The 13980-nt window shown below is 44.0% G+C and overlaps 1 long non-coding RNA gene across 1 annotated transcript in view; it reads left to right on the top strand.

Annotated features, from left to right (window-relative positions):
• The window catches only part of LOC307181367, a 458236-nt gene that overhangs the window by 129597 nt on the left and 314659 nt on the right, over positions 1-13980 (top strand). The window lies entirely within an intron of this gene.

Genomic DNA, 13980 nt, shown 5'->3' with positions numbered 1-13980 from the left:
AACGAGGTTCTTGTAAACAGAGGCGTCCCAAACTTTGGGGTGGCTGTGTCTTTTTGATTTTAATTTCCCTAAGCTATAGGACCATAAGTGGAAGTGCCCTAGGCTCTGTTGCTTTGTTTTTTAGATGTTTTAGGAAACACCATACACTTCTCCCAAGTGTCTGTTGGCAATTTACATCCCGCCCATCAGCATAACAAGGCTCCCAGTTCTCAATGGCCTGTTGCCTTTCTGGATTTTACACTTTTTTCAGATGGCCCTTTTGGCCGGGGGGAAGTGAGACTTCATTGTAGTGCAGATTTCCTTTGCAAGCTTGCTTGGTTGGCCAAAAAGGGCGTATGCGTTTTTTCCTGAATATATTCAGGAAAAAATGCATACGCCCTTTTTGGCCAAGTGCATCATTGTGGACGTTCTGCCTCTTTTCCTATGCTTTCAATGCAATTCCAGTCTACCTCCTGAAATCGGTTTCCTGCAATTCTGCCCCGCTTTCAAGTCCTCTTGGCAGCCTTACTTCAGTCTATTTTTGGACGATAGCTGTCATTTATAACTCTGCAGGTTTGTGAATTACAGTGACCCTGAGCTCCTTTCTTCAACTCGCTTTCTTGTGACCTGGCCGCAACACCGCAGGATGGCTTCAGGCCCTAATCTGGGTCAGGCACGGCACGCTGAACCTTTGGTTATTTCCTCTTCCTGGTGGGAAATGAGAGTTAAATTTGCCAGTCCAGACACCTCCAGCTAGTCTCTCATTGGTTCTCGCTATTCCTGTTCATCTTCCGCAGAAATTGCAAACTGGGCCAAACAGGAGGTTAAAGGCGCTGACTCTCCAAGTGGGGAGAGTGTTAGTAAAGTGTCTGGAATGTTGCACCCGAGTACCAGGGTACGAAAACTGAGACATATTTGAACACGTCTCCCGATCACATGGTTGATCATACTCTAGGTTCCACATGCATGTTTTAGCTGAAGGAAGAATACCTTAAACCTGGGTAGTTGAAACCCGTGCAATGGGTACCATGCAATATGACTTCAAAGGGTCTTCATTTGCTCACTGAACCTCTCCAATCCTATCACTGCTGCGTTTATGCCCCTGTACACATGCTTGATTCTCTTTCGGAGACATAGCAATCCATAGGTTTTAAGATACTTACTAGTCAGGTACATTCTTAGGCGTTTAATATGTGGTGTTGAGTCCATTTCCTTGAGCAAGGAGTAGCTCTTGTCTATTCCATATTTGGCTTAAGGAACTTTATCTGTGCTCATTTCAATCTCTGGTTTTATGCAGCACCCCAACTCACCTTTACCCTTAAGCAAGAATAAGTTGATTTTCTAAATTTGAGACCCTGTTCTGTTCTGTAATTCAGTTCCTGTGTAGCCAAGTTTACATTCCGTGTATTACTGATATCTTATGATGTTTCTTTTTCTGTGTGACTTATTTCAGTTAGAATCATCATACCTGAATCCACTCATTGTGCTGCTAAGGGCCTGATGACACAGATTTCATTGCTGAGTGATATTGCTTTGTAAGTAAATACCACAACTTCTTTATCCATTTTTCACTTTCTGCGATGTTGAACTTGTACTGTACACGAGGTTCTTGTAAACAGAGGCGTCCCAAACTTTGGGGTGGCTGTGTCTTTTTTATTTTAATTTCCCTAAGCTATAGGACCATAAGTGGCAGTGCCCTTGGCTCTGTTGCTTTGTTTTTTAGATGTTTCAGGAAACACCATACACTTCTCCCGAGTGTCTGTTGGCAATTTACATCCCGCCCATCAGCATAACAAGGCTCCCAGTTCTCCATGGCCTGTCCTGCCTTTCTGGATTTTACACTTTTTTCAGATGGCCCTTTTGACCGGGGGGAATGAGACTTCATTGTAGTGCAGATTTCCTTTGCAAGCTTGCTTGGTTGGCCAAACAGGGCGTATGCGTTTTTTCCTGAATATATTCAGGAAAAAACGCATACGCCCTGTTTGGCCAAGTGCATCATTGTGGACGTTCTGCCTCTTTTCCTATGCTTTCAATGCAATTCCAGTCTACCTCCTGAAATCGGTTTCCTGCAATTCTGCCCCGCTTTCAAGTCCTCTTGGCAGCCTTACTTCAGTCTATTTTTGGACGATAGCTGTCATTTATAACTCTGCAGGTTTGTGAATTACAGTGCCCCTGAGCTCCTTTCTTCAACTCGCTTTCTTGTGACCTGGCCGCAACACCGCAGGATGGCTTCAGGCCCTAATCTGGTTCCGGCACGGCACGCTGAGCCTTTGGTTAATTCCTCTTCCTGGTGGGAAATGAGAGTTAAATTTGCCCGTCCAGACACCTCCAGCTAGCCTCTCATTGGTTCTCGCTATTCCTGTTCATCTTCCGCAGAAATTGCAAACTGGGCCAAACAGGAGGTTAAAGGGACTGACTCTCCAAGTGGGGAGAGTGTTAGTAAAGCGTCTGGAATGTTGCACCCGAGTACCAGGGGAGGAAAACTGAGACATATTTGAACACGTCTCCCGATCACATGGTTGATCATACTCTAGGTTCCACATGCATGTTTTAGCTGAAGGAAGAATACCTTAAACCTGGGTAGTTGAAACCCGTGGAATGGGTACCATGCAATATGACTTCAAAGGGTCTTCATTTGCTCACCGAACCTCTCCAATCCTATCACTGCTGCGTTTATGCCCCTGTACACATGCTTGATTCTCTTTCGGAGACATAGCAATCCATAGGTTTTAAGATACTTACTAGTCAGGTACATTCTTAGGCGTTTAATATGGGGTGTTGAGTCCATTTCGTTGAGCAAGGAGTAGCTCTTGTCTATTCCATATTTGGCTTAAGGAACTTTATCTGTGCTCATTTCAATCTCTGGTTTTATGCAGCACCCCAACTCACCTTTACCCTTAAGCAAGCATAAGTTGGTTTTCTAAATTTGAGACCCTGTTCTGTTCTGTAATTCAGTTCCTGTGTAGCCAAGTTTACATTCCGTGTATTACTGATATCTTATGATGTTTCTTTTTCTGTGTGACTTATTTCAGTTAGAATCATCATACCTGAATCCACTCATTGTGGTGCTACGGGCCTGATGACACAGATTTCATTGCTGAGTGATATTGCTTTGTAAGTAAATACCACAACTTCTTTATCCATTTTTCACTTTCTGCGATGTTGAACTTGTACTGTAAACGAGGTTCTTGTAAACAGAGCCATTCCAAACTTTGGGGTGGCTGTGTCTTTTTGATTTTAATTTCCCTAAGCTATAGGACCATAAGTGGAAGTGCCCTAGGCTCTGTTGCTTTGTTTTTTAGATGTTTCAGGAAACACCATACACTTCTCCTGAGTGGTTGTTGGCAATTTACATCCCGCCCATCAGCATAACAAGGCTCCCAGTTCTCATGGCCTGTCCTGCCTTTCTGGATTTTACACTTTTTTCAGATGGCCCTTTTGACCGGGGGGAAGTGAGACTTCATTGTAGTGCAGATTTCCTTTGCAAGCTTGCTTGGTTGGCCAAAAAGGGCGTATGCGTTTTTTCCTGAATATATTCAGGAAAAAACGCATACGCCCTTTTTGGCCAAGTGCATCATTGTGGACGTTCTGCCTCTTTTCCTATGCTTTCAATGCAATTCCAGTCTACCTCCTGAAATCGGTTTCCTGCAATTCTGCCCCGCTTTCAAGTCCTCTTGGCAGCCTTACTTCAGTCTATTTTTGGACGATAGCTGTCATTTATAACTCTGCAGGTTTGTGAATTACAGTGCCCCTGAGCTCCTTTCTTCAACTCTCTTTCTTTTGAGCTGGCCGCAACACTGCAGGATGGCTTCAGGCCCTAATCTGGTTCCGGCACGGCACGCTGAGCCTTTGGTTAATTCCTCTTCCTGGTGGGAAATGAGAGTTACATTTGCCCGTCCAGACACCTCCAGCTAGCCTCTCATTGGTTCTCGCTATTCCTGTTCATCTTCCGCAGAAATTGCAAACTGGGCCAAACAGGAGGTTAAAGGGACTGACTCTCCAAGTGGGGAGAGTGTTAGTAAAGCGTCTGGAATGTTGCACCCGAGTACCAGGGGAGGAAAACTGAGACATATTTGAACACGTCTCCCGATCACATGGTTGATCATACTCTAGTTTCCACATGCATGTTTTAGCTGAAGGAAGAATACCTTAAACCTGGGTAGTTGAAACCCGTGGAATGGGTACCATGCAATATGACTTCAAAGGGTCTTCATTTGCTCACCGAACCTCTCCAATCCTATCACTGCTGCGTTTATGCCCCTGTACACATGCTTGATTCTCTTTCGGAGACATAGCAATCCATAGGTTTTAAGATACTTACTAGTCAGGTACATTCTTAGGCGTTTAATATGGGGTGTTGAGTCCATTTCGTTGAGCAAGGAGTAGCTCTTGTCTATTCCATATTTGGCTTAAGGAACTTTATCTGTGCTCATTTCAATCTCTGGTTTTATGCAGCACCCCAACTCACCTTTACCCTTAAGCAAGCATAAGTTGGTTTTCTAAATTTGAGACCCTGTTCTGTTCTGTAATTCAGTTCCTGTGTAGCCAAGTTTACATTCCGTGTATTACTGATATCTTATGATGTTTCTTTTTCTGTGTGACTTATTTCAGTTAGAATCATCATACCTGAATCCACTCATTGTGGTGCTACGGGCCTGATGACACAGATTTCATTGCTGAGTGATATTGCTTTGTAAGTAAATACCACAACTTCTTTATCCATTTTTCACTTTCTGCGATGTTGAACTTGTACTGTAAACGAGGTTCTTGTAAACAGAGCCATTCCAAACTTTGGGGTGGCTGTGTCTTTTTGATTTTAATTTCCCTAAGCTATAGGACCATAAGTGGAAGTGCCCTAGGCTCTGTTGCTTTGTTTTTTAGATGTTTCAGGAAACACCATACACTTCTCCTGAGTGGTTGTTGGCAATTTACATCCCGCCCATCAGCATAACAAGGCGCCCAGTTCTCATGGCCTGTCCTGCCTTTCTGGATTTTACACTTTTTTCAGATGGCCCTTTTGACCGGGGGGAAGTGAGACTTCATTGTAGTGCAGATTTCCTTTGCAAGCTTGCTTGGTTGGCCAAAAAGGGCGTATGCGTTTTTTCCTGAATATATTCAGGAAAAAACGCATACGCCCTTTTTGGCCAAGTGCATCATTGTGGACGTTCTGCCTCTTTTCCTATGCTTTCAATGCAATTCCAGTCTACCTCCTGAAATCGGTTTCCTGCAATTCTGCCCCGCTTTCAAGTCCTCTTGGCAGCCTTACTTCAGTCTATTTTTGGACGATAGCTGTCATTTATAACTCTGCAGGTTTGTGAATTACAGTGCCCCTGAGCTCCTTTCTTCAACTCTCTTTCTTTTGAGCTGGCCGCAACACTGCAGGATGGCTTCAGGCCTTAATCTGGTTCCGGCACGGCACGCTGAGCCTTTGGTTAATTCCTCTTCCTGGTGGGAAATGAGAGTTACATTTGCCCGTCCAGACACCTCCAGCTAGTCTCTCATTGGTTCTCGCTATTCCTGTTCATCTTCCGCAGAAATTGCAAACTGGGCCAAACAGGAGGTTAAAGGCGCTGACTCTCCAAGTGGGGAGAGTGTTAGTAAAGCGTCTGGAATGTTGCACCCGAGTACCAGGGGAGGAAAACTGAGACATATTTGAACACGTCTCCCGTTCACATGGTTGATCATACTTGGGTTCCACATGCATGTTTTAGCTGAAGGAAGAATACCTTAAACCTGGAGAGTTGAGACCCGTGTAAAGGGTACCATGCAATATGACTTCAAAGGGTCTTCATTTGCTCACCGAACCTCTCCAATCCTATCACTGCTGCGTTTATGCCCCTGTACACATGCTTGATTCTCTTTCGGAGACATAGCAATCCATAGGTTTTAAGATACTTACTAGTCAGGTACATTCTTAGGCGTTTAATATGCGGTGTTGAGTCCATTTCGTTGAGCAAGGAGTAGCTCTTGTCTATTCCATATTTGCCTTAAGGAACTTTATCTGTGCTCATTTCAATCTCTGGTTTTATGCAGCACCCCAACTCACCTTTCCCCTTAAGCAAGCATAAGTTGTTTTTCTAAATTTGAGACCCTGTTCTGTTCTGTAATTCAGTTCCTGTGTAGCCAAGTTTACATTCCGTGTATTACTGATATCTTATGATGTTTCTTTTTCTGTGAGACTTATTTCAGTTAGAATCATCATACCTGAATCCACTCATTGTGCTGCTAAGGGCCTGATGACACAGATTTCATTGCTGAGTGATATTGCTTTGTAAGTGAATACCACAACTTCTTTATCCATTTTTCACTTTCTGCGACGTTGAACTTGTACTGTAAACGAGGTTCTTGTAAACAGAGCCGTTCCAAACTTTGGGGTGGCTGTGTCTTTTTGAATTTAATTTCCCTAAGCTATAGGACCATAAGTGGCAGTGCCCTAGGCTCTGTTGCTTTGTTTTTTAGATGTTTCAGGAAACACCATACACTTCTCCCAAGTGTCTGTTGGCAATTTACATCCTGCCCATCAGCATAACAAGGCTCCCAGTTCTCAATGGCCTGTTGCCTTTCTGGATTTTACACTTTTTTCAGATGGCCCTTTTGACCGGGGGAAATGAGACTTCATTGTAGTGCAGATTTCCTTTGCAAGCTTGCTTGGTTGTCCAAAAAGGGCGTATGCGTTTTTTCCTGAATATATTCAGGAAAAAACGCATACGCCCTTTTTGGCCAAGTGCATCATTGTGGACGTTCTGCCTCTTTTCCTATGCTTTCAATGCAATTCCAGTCTACCTCCTGAAATCGGTTTCCTGCAATTCTGCCCCGCTTTCAAGTCCTCTTGGCAGCCTTACTTCAGTCTATTTTTGGACGATAGCTGTCATTTATAACTCTGCAGGTTTGTGAATTACAGTGCCCCTGAGCTCCTTTCTTCAACTCGCTTTCTTGTGACCTGGCCGCAACACCGCAGGATGGCTTCAGGCCCTAATCTGGTTCCGGCCCGGCACGCTGAGCCTTTGGTTAATTCCTCTTCCTGGTGGGAAATGAGAGTTAAATTTGCCCGTCCAGACACCTCCAGCTAGCCTCTCATTGGTTCTCGCTATTCCTGTTCATCTTCCGCAGAAATTGCAAACTGGGCCAAACAGGAGGTTAAAGGGACTGACTCTCCAAGTGGGGAGAGTGTTAGTAAAGCGTCTGGAATGTTGCACCCGAGTACCAGGGGAGGAAAACTGAGACATATTTGAACACGTCTCCCGATCACATGGTTGATCATACTCTAGGTTCCACATGCATGTTTTAGCTGAAGGAAGAATACCTTAAACCTGGGTAGTTGAAACCCGTGGAATGGGTACCATGCAATATGACTTCAAAGGGTCTTCATTTGCTCACCGAACCTCTCCAATCCTATCACTGCTGCGTTTATGCCCCTGTACACATGCTTGATTCTCTTTCGGAGACATAGCAATCCATAGGTTTTAAGATACTTACTAGTCAGGTACATTCTTAGGCGTTTAATATGGGGTGTTGAGTCCATTTCGTTGAGCAAGGAGTAGCTCTTGTCTATTCCATATTTGGCTTAAGGAACTTTATCTGTGCTCATTTCAATCTCTGGTTTTATGCAGCACCCCAACTCACCTTTACCCTTAAGCAAGCATAAGTTGGTTTTCTAAATTTGAGACCCTGTTCTGTTCTGTAATTCAGTTCCTGTGTAGCCAAGTTTACATTCCGTGTATTACTGATATCTTATGATGTTTCTTTTTCTGTGTGACTTATTTCAGTTAGAATCATCATACCTGAATCCACTCATTGTGGTGCTACGGGCCTGATGACACAGATTTCATTGCTGAGTGATATTGCTTTGTAAGTAAATACCACAACTTCTTTATCCATTTTTCACTTTCTGCGATGTTGAACTTGTACTGTAAACGAGGTTCTTGTAAACAGAGCCATTCCAAACTTTGGGGTGGCTGTGTCTTTTTGATTTTAATTTCCCTAAGCTATAGGACCATAAGTGGAAGTGCCCTAGGCTCTGTTGCTTTGTTTTTTAGATGTTTCAGGAAACACCATACACTTCTCCTGAGTGGTTGTTGGCAATTTACATCCCGCCCATCAGCATAACAAGGCTCCCAGTTCTCATGGCCTGTCCTGCCTTTCTGGATTTTACACTTTTTTCAGATGGCCCTTTTGACCGGGGGGAAGTGAGACTTCATTGTAGTGCAGATTTCCTTTGCAAGCTTGCTTGGTTGGCCAAAAAGGGCGTATGCGTTTTTTCCTGAATATATTCAGGAAAAAACGCATACGCCCTTTTTGGCCAAGTGCATCATTGTGGACGTTCTGCCTCTTTTCCTATGCTTTCAATGCAATTCCAGTCTACCTCCTGAAATCGGTTTCCTGCAATTCTGCCCCGCTTTCAAGTCCTCTTGGCAGCCTTACTTCAGTCTATTTTTGGACGATAGCTGTCATTTATAACTCTGCAGGTTTGTGAATTACAGTGCCCCTGAGCTCCTTTCTTCAACTCTCTTTCTTTTGAGCTGGCCGCAACACTGCAGGATGGCTTCAGGCCCTAATCTGGTTCCGGCACGGCACGCTGAGCCTTTGGTTAATTCCTCTTCCTGGTGGGAAATGAGAGTTACATTTGCCCGTCCAGACACCTCCAGCTAGCCTCTCATTGGTTCTCGCTATTCCTGTTCATCTTCCGCAGAAATTGCAAACTGGGCCAAACAGGAGGTTAAAGGGACTGACTCTCCAAGTGGGGAGAGTGTTAGTAAAGCGTCTGGAATGTTGCACCCGAGTACCAGGGGAGGAAAACTGAGACATATTTGAACACGTCTCCCGATCACATGGTTGATCATACTCTAGTTTCCACATGCATGTTTTAGCTGAAGGAAGAATACCTTAAACCTGGGTAGTTGAAACCCGTGGAATGGGTACCATGCAATATGACTTCAAAGGGTCTTCATTTGCTCACCGAACCTCTCCAATCCTATCACTGCTGCGTTTATGCCCCTGTACACATGCTTGATTCTCTTTCGGAGACATAGCAATCCATAGGTTTTAAGATACTTACTAGTCAGGTACATTCTTAGGCGTTTAATATGGGGTGTTGAGTCCATTTCGTTGAGCAAGGAGTAGCTCTTGTCTATTCCATATTTGGCTTAAGGAACTTTATCTGTGCTCATTTCAATCTCTGGTTTTATGCAGCACCCCAACTCACCTTTACCCTTAAGCAAGCATAAGTTGGTTTTCTAAATTTGAGACCCTGTTCTGTTCTGTAATTCAGTTCCTGTGTAGCCAAGTTTACATTCCGTGTATTACTGATATCTTATGATGTTTCTTTTTCTGTGTGACTTATTTCAGTTAGAATCATCATACCTGAATCCACTCATTGTGGTGCTACGGGCCTGATGACACAGATTTCATTGCTGAGTGATATTGCTTTGTAAGTAAATACCACAACTTCTTTATCCATTTTTCACTTTCTGCGATGTTGAACTTGTACTGTAAACGAGGTTCTTGTAAACAGAGCCATTCCAAACTTTGGGGTGGCTGTGTCTTTTTGATTTTAATTTCCCTAAGCTATAGGACCATAAGTGGAAGTGCCCTAGGCTCTGTTGCTTTGTTTTTTAGATGTTTCAGGAAACACCATACACTTCTCCTGAGTGGTTGTTGGCAATTTACATCCCGCCCATCAGCATAACAAGGCGCCCAGTTCTCATGGCCTGTCCTGCCTTTCTGGATTTTACACTTTTTTCAGATGGCCCTTTTGACCGGGGGGAAGTGAGACTTCATTGTAGTGCAGATTTCCTTTGCAAGCTTGCTTGGTTGGCCAAAAAGGGCGTATGCGTTTTTTCCTGAATATATTCAGGAAAAAACGCATACGCCCTTTTTGGCCAAGTGCATCATTGTGGACGTTCTGCCTCTTTTCCTATGCTTTCAATGCAATTCCAGTCTACCTCCTGAAATCGGTTTCCTGCAATTCTGCCCCGCTTTCAAGTCCTCTTGGCAGCCTTACTTCAGTCTATTTTTGGACGATAGCTGTCATTTATAACTCTGCAGGTTTGTGAATTACAGTGCCCCTGAGCTCCTTTCTTCAACTCTCTTTCTTTTGAGCTGGCCGCAACACTGCAGGATGGCTTCAGGCCTTAATCTGGTTCCGGCACGGCACGCTGAGCCTTTGGTTAATTCCTCTTCCTGGTGGGAAATGAGAGTTACATTTGCCCGTCCAGACACCTCCAGCTAGTCTCTCATTGGTTCTCGCTATTCCTGTTCATCTTCCGCAGAAATTGCAAACTGGGCCAAACAGGAGGTTAAAGGCGCTGACTCTCCAAGTGGGGAGAGTGTTAGTAAAGCGTCTGGAATGTTGCACCCGAGTACCAGGGGAGGAAAACTGAGACATATTTGAACACGTCTCCCGTTCACATGGTTGATCATACTTGGGTTCCACATGCATGTTTTAGCTGAAGGAAGAATACCTTAAACCTGGAGAGTTGAGACCCGTGTAAAGGGTACCATGCAATATGACTTCAAAGGGTCTTCATTTGCTCACCGAACCTCTCCAATCCTATCACTGCTGCGTTTATGCCCCTGTACACATGCTTGATTCTCTTTCGGAGACATAGCAATCCATAGGTTTTAAGATACTTACTAGTCAGGTACATTCTTAGGCGTTTAATATGCGGTGTTGAGTCCATTTCGTTGAGCAAGGAGTAGCTCTTGTCTATTCCATATTTGCCTTAAGGAACTTTATCTGTGCTCATTTCAATCTCTGGTTTTATGCAGCACCCCAACTCACCTTTCCCCTTAAGCAAGCATAAGTTGTTTTTCTAAATTTGAGACCCTGTTCTGTTCTGTAATTCAGTTCCTGTGTAGCCAAGTTTACATTCCGTGTATTACTGATATCTTATGATGTTTCTTTTTCTGTGAGACTTATTTCAGTTAGAATCATCATACCTGAATCCACTCATTGTGCTGCTAAGGGCCTGATGACACAGATTTCATTGCTGAGTGATATTGCTTTGTAAGTGAATACCACAACTTCTTTATCCATTTTTCACTTTCTGCGACGTTGAACTTGTACTGTAAACGAGGTTCTTGTAAACAGAGCCGTTCCAAACTTTGGGGTGGCTGTGTCTTTTTGAATTTAATTTCCCTAAGCTATAGGACCATAAGTGGCAGTGCCCTAGGCTCTGTTGCTTTGTTTTTTAGATGTTTCAGGAAACACCATACACTTCTCCCAAGTGTCTGTTGGCAATTTACATCCTGCCCATCAGCATAACAAGGCTCCCAGTTCTCAATGGCCTGTTGCCTTTCTGGATTTTACACTTTTTTCAGATGGCCCTTTTGACCGGGGGAAATGAGACTTCATTGTAGTGCAGATTTCCTTTGCAAGCTTGCTTGGTTGTCCAAAAAGGGCGTATGCGTTTTTTCCTGAATATATTCAGGAAAAAACGCATACGCCCTTTTTGGCCAAGTGCATCATTGTGGACGTTCTGCCTCTTTTCCTATGCTTTCAATGCAATTCCAGTCTACCTCCTGAAATCGGTTTCCTGCAATTCTGCCCCGCTTTCAAGTCCTCTTGGCAGCCTTACTTCAGTCTATTTTTGGACGATAGCTGTCATTTATAACTCTGCAGGTTTGTGAATTACAGTGCCCCTGAGCTCCTTTCTTCAACTCGCTTTCTTGTGACCTGGCCGCAACACCGCAGGATGGCTTCAGGCCCTAATCTGCTTCCGGCCCGGCATGCTGAGCCTTTGGTTAATTCCTCTTCCTGGTGGGAAATGAGAGTTAAATTTGCCCGTCCAGACACCTCCAGCTAGCCTCTCATTGGTTCTCGCTATTCCTGTTCATCTTCTGCAGAAATTGCAAACTGGGCCAAACAGGAGGTTAAAGGGACTGACTCTCCAAGTGGGGAGAGTGTTAGTAAAGCATCTGGAATGTTGCACCCGAGTACTAGGGGAGGAAACCTGAGACATATTTGAACACGTCTCCCGTTCACATGGTTGATCATACTTGGGTTCCACATGCATGTTTTAGCTGAAGGAAGAATACCTTAAACCTGGAGAGTTAAGACCCGTGTAATGGGTACCATGCAATATGACTTCAAAGGGTCTTCATTTGCTCACCGAACCTCTCCAATCCTATCACTGCTGCGTTTATGCCCCTGTACACATGCTTGATTCTCTTTCGGAGACATAGCAATCCATAGGTTTTAAGGTACTTACTAGTCAGGTACATTCTTAGGCGTTTAATATGCGGTGTTGAGTCCATTTCGTTGAGCTAGGAGTAGCTCTTGTCTATTCCATATTTGGCTTAAGGAACTTTATCTGTGCTCATTTCAATCTCTGGTTTTATGCAGCACCCCAACTCACCTTTACCCTTAAGCAAGAATAAGTTGGTTTTCTAAATTTGAGACCCTGTTCTGTTCTGTAATTCAGTTCCTGTGTAGCCAAGTTTACATTCCGTGTATTACTGATATCTTATGATGTTTCTTTTTCTGTGTGACTTATTTCAGTTAGAATCATCATACCTGAATCCACTCATTGTGCTGCTAAGGGCCTGATGACACAGATTTCATTGCTGAGTGATATTGCTTTGTAAGTGAATACCACAACTTCTTTATCCATTTTTCACTTTCTGCGATGTTGAACTTGTACTGTAAACGAGGTTCTTGTAAACAGAGCCGTTCCAAACTTTGGGGTGGCTGTGTCTTTTTGATTTTAATTTCCCTAAGCTATAGGACCATAAGTGGAAGTGCCCTAGGTTCTGTTGCTTTGTTTTTTAGATGTTTCAGGAAACACCATACACTTCTCCCGAGTGGTTGTTGGCAATTTACATCCCGCCCATCAGCATAACAAGGCTCCCAGTTCTCAATGGCCTGTTGCCTTTCTGGATTTTACACTTTTTTCAGATGGCCCTTTTGACCGGGGGGAAGTGAGACTTCATTGTAGTGCAGATTTCCTTTGCAAGCTTGCTTGGTTGGCCAAAAAGGGCGTATGCGTTTCTTCCTGAATATATTCAGGAAAAAACGCATACGCCCTTTTTGGCCAAGTGCATCATTGTGGACGTTCTGCCTCTTTTCCTATGCTTTCAATGCAATTCCAGTCTACCTCCTGAAATCGGTTTCCTGCAATTCTGCCCCGCTTTCAAGTCCTCTTGGCAGCCTTACTTCAGTCTATTTTTGGACGATAGCTGTCATTTATAACTCTGCAGGTTTGTGAATTACAGTGCCCCTGAGCTCCTTTCTTCAACTCGCTTTCTTTTGAGCTGGCCGCAACACCGCAGGATGGCTTCAGGCCCTAATCTGGTTCCGGTACGGCACGCTGAGCCTTTGGTTATTTCCTCTTCCTGGTGGGAAATGAGAGTTAAATTTGCCCGTCCAGACACCTCCAGCTAGCCTCTCATTGGTTCTCGCTATTCCTGTTCATCTTCCGCAGAAATTGCAAACTGTGCCAAACAGGAGGTTAAAGGCGCTGACTCTCCAAGTGGGGAGAGTGTTAGTAAAGCGTCTGGAATGTTGCACCCGAGTACCAGGGGAGGAAAACTGAGACATATTTGAACACGTCTCCCATTCACATGGTTGATCATACTTGGGTTCCACATGCATGTTTTAGCTGAAGGAAGAATACCTTAAACCTGGAGAGTTGAGACCCGTGGAATTGGTACCATGCAATATGAATTCAAAGGGTCTTCATTTGCTCACCGAACCTCTCCAATCCTATCACTGCTGCGTTTATGCCCCTGTACACATGCTTGATTTTCTTTCGGAGACATAGAAATCCATAGGTTTTATGATACTAGTCAGGTACATTCTTAGGCGTTTAATATGCGGTGTTGAGTCCATTTCGTTGAGCAAGGAGTAGCTCTTGTCTATTCCATATTTGACTTAAGGAACTTTCTCTGTGCTCATTTCAATCTCTGGTTTTATGCAGCACCCCAACTCACCTTTACCCTTAAGCAAGCATAAGTTGGTTTTCTAAATTTGAGACCCTGTTCTGTTCTGTAATTCAGTTCCTG

Source organism: Stenella coeruleoalba (assembly GCF_951394435.1).
Source record: "Stenella coeruleoalba genome assembly, contig: scaffold_137, whole genome shotgun sequence".
Classification (NCBI taxonomy): Eukaryota; Metazoa; Chordata; class Mammalia; order Artiodactyla; family Delphinidae; genus Stenella; species Stenella coeruleoalba.
Note: the sequence above shows the minus strand (reverse complement) of the source record. Positions and strands in the feature narration are given on the sequence as shown.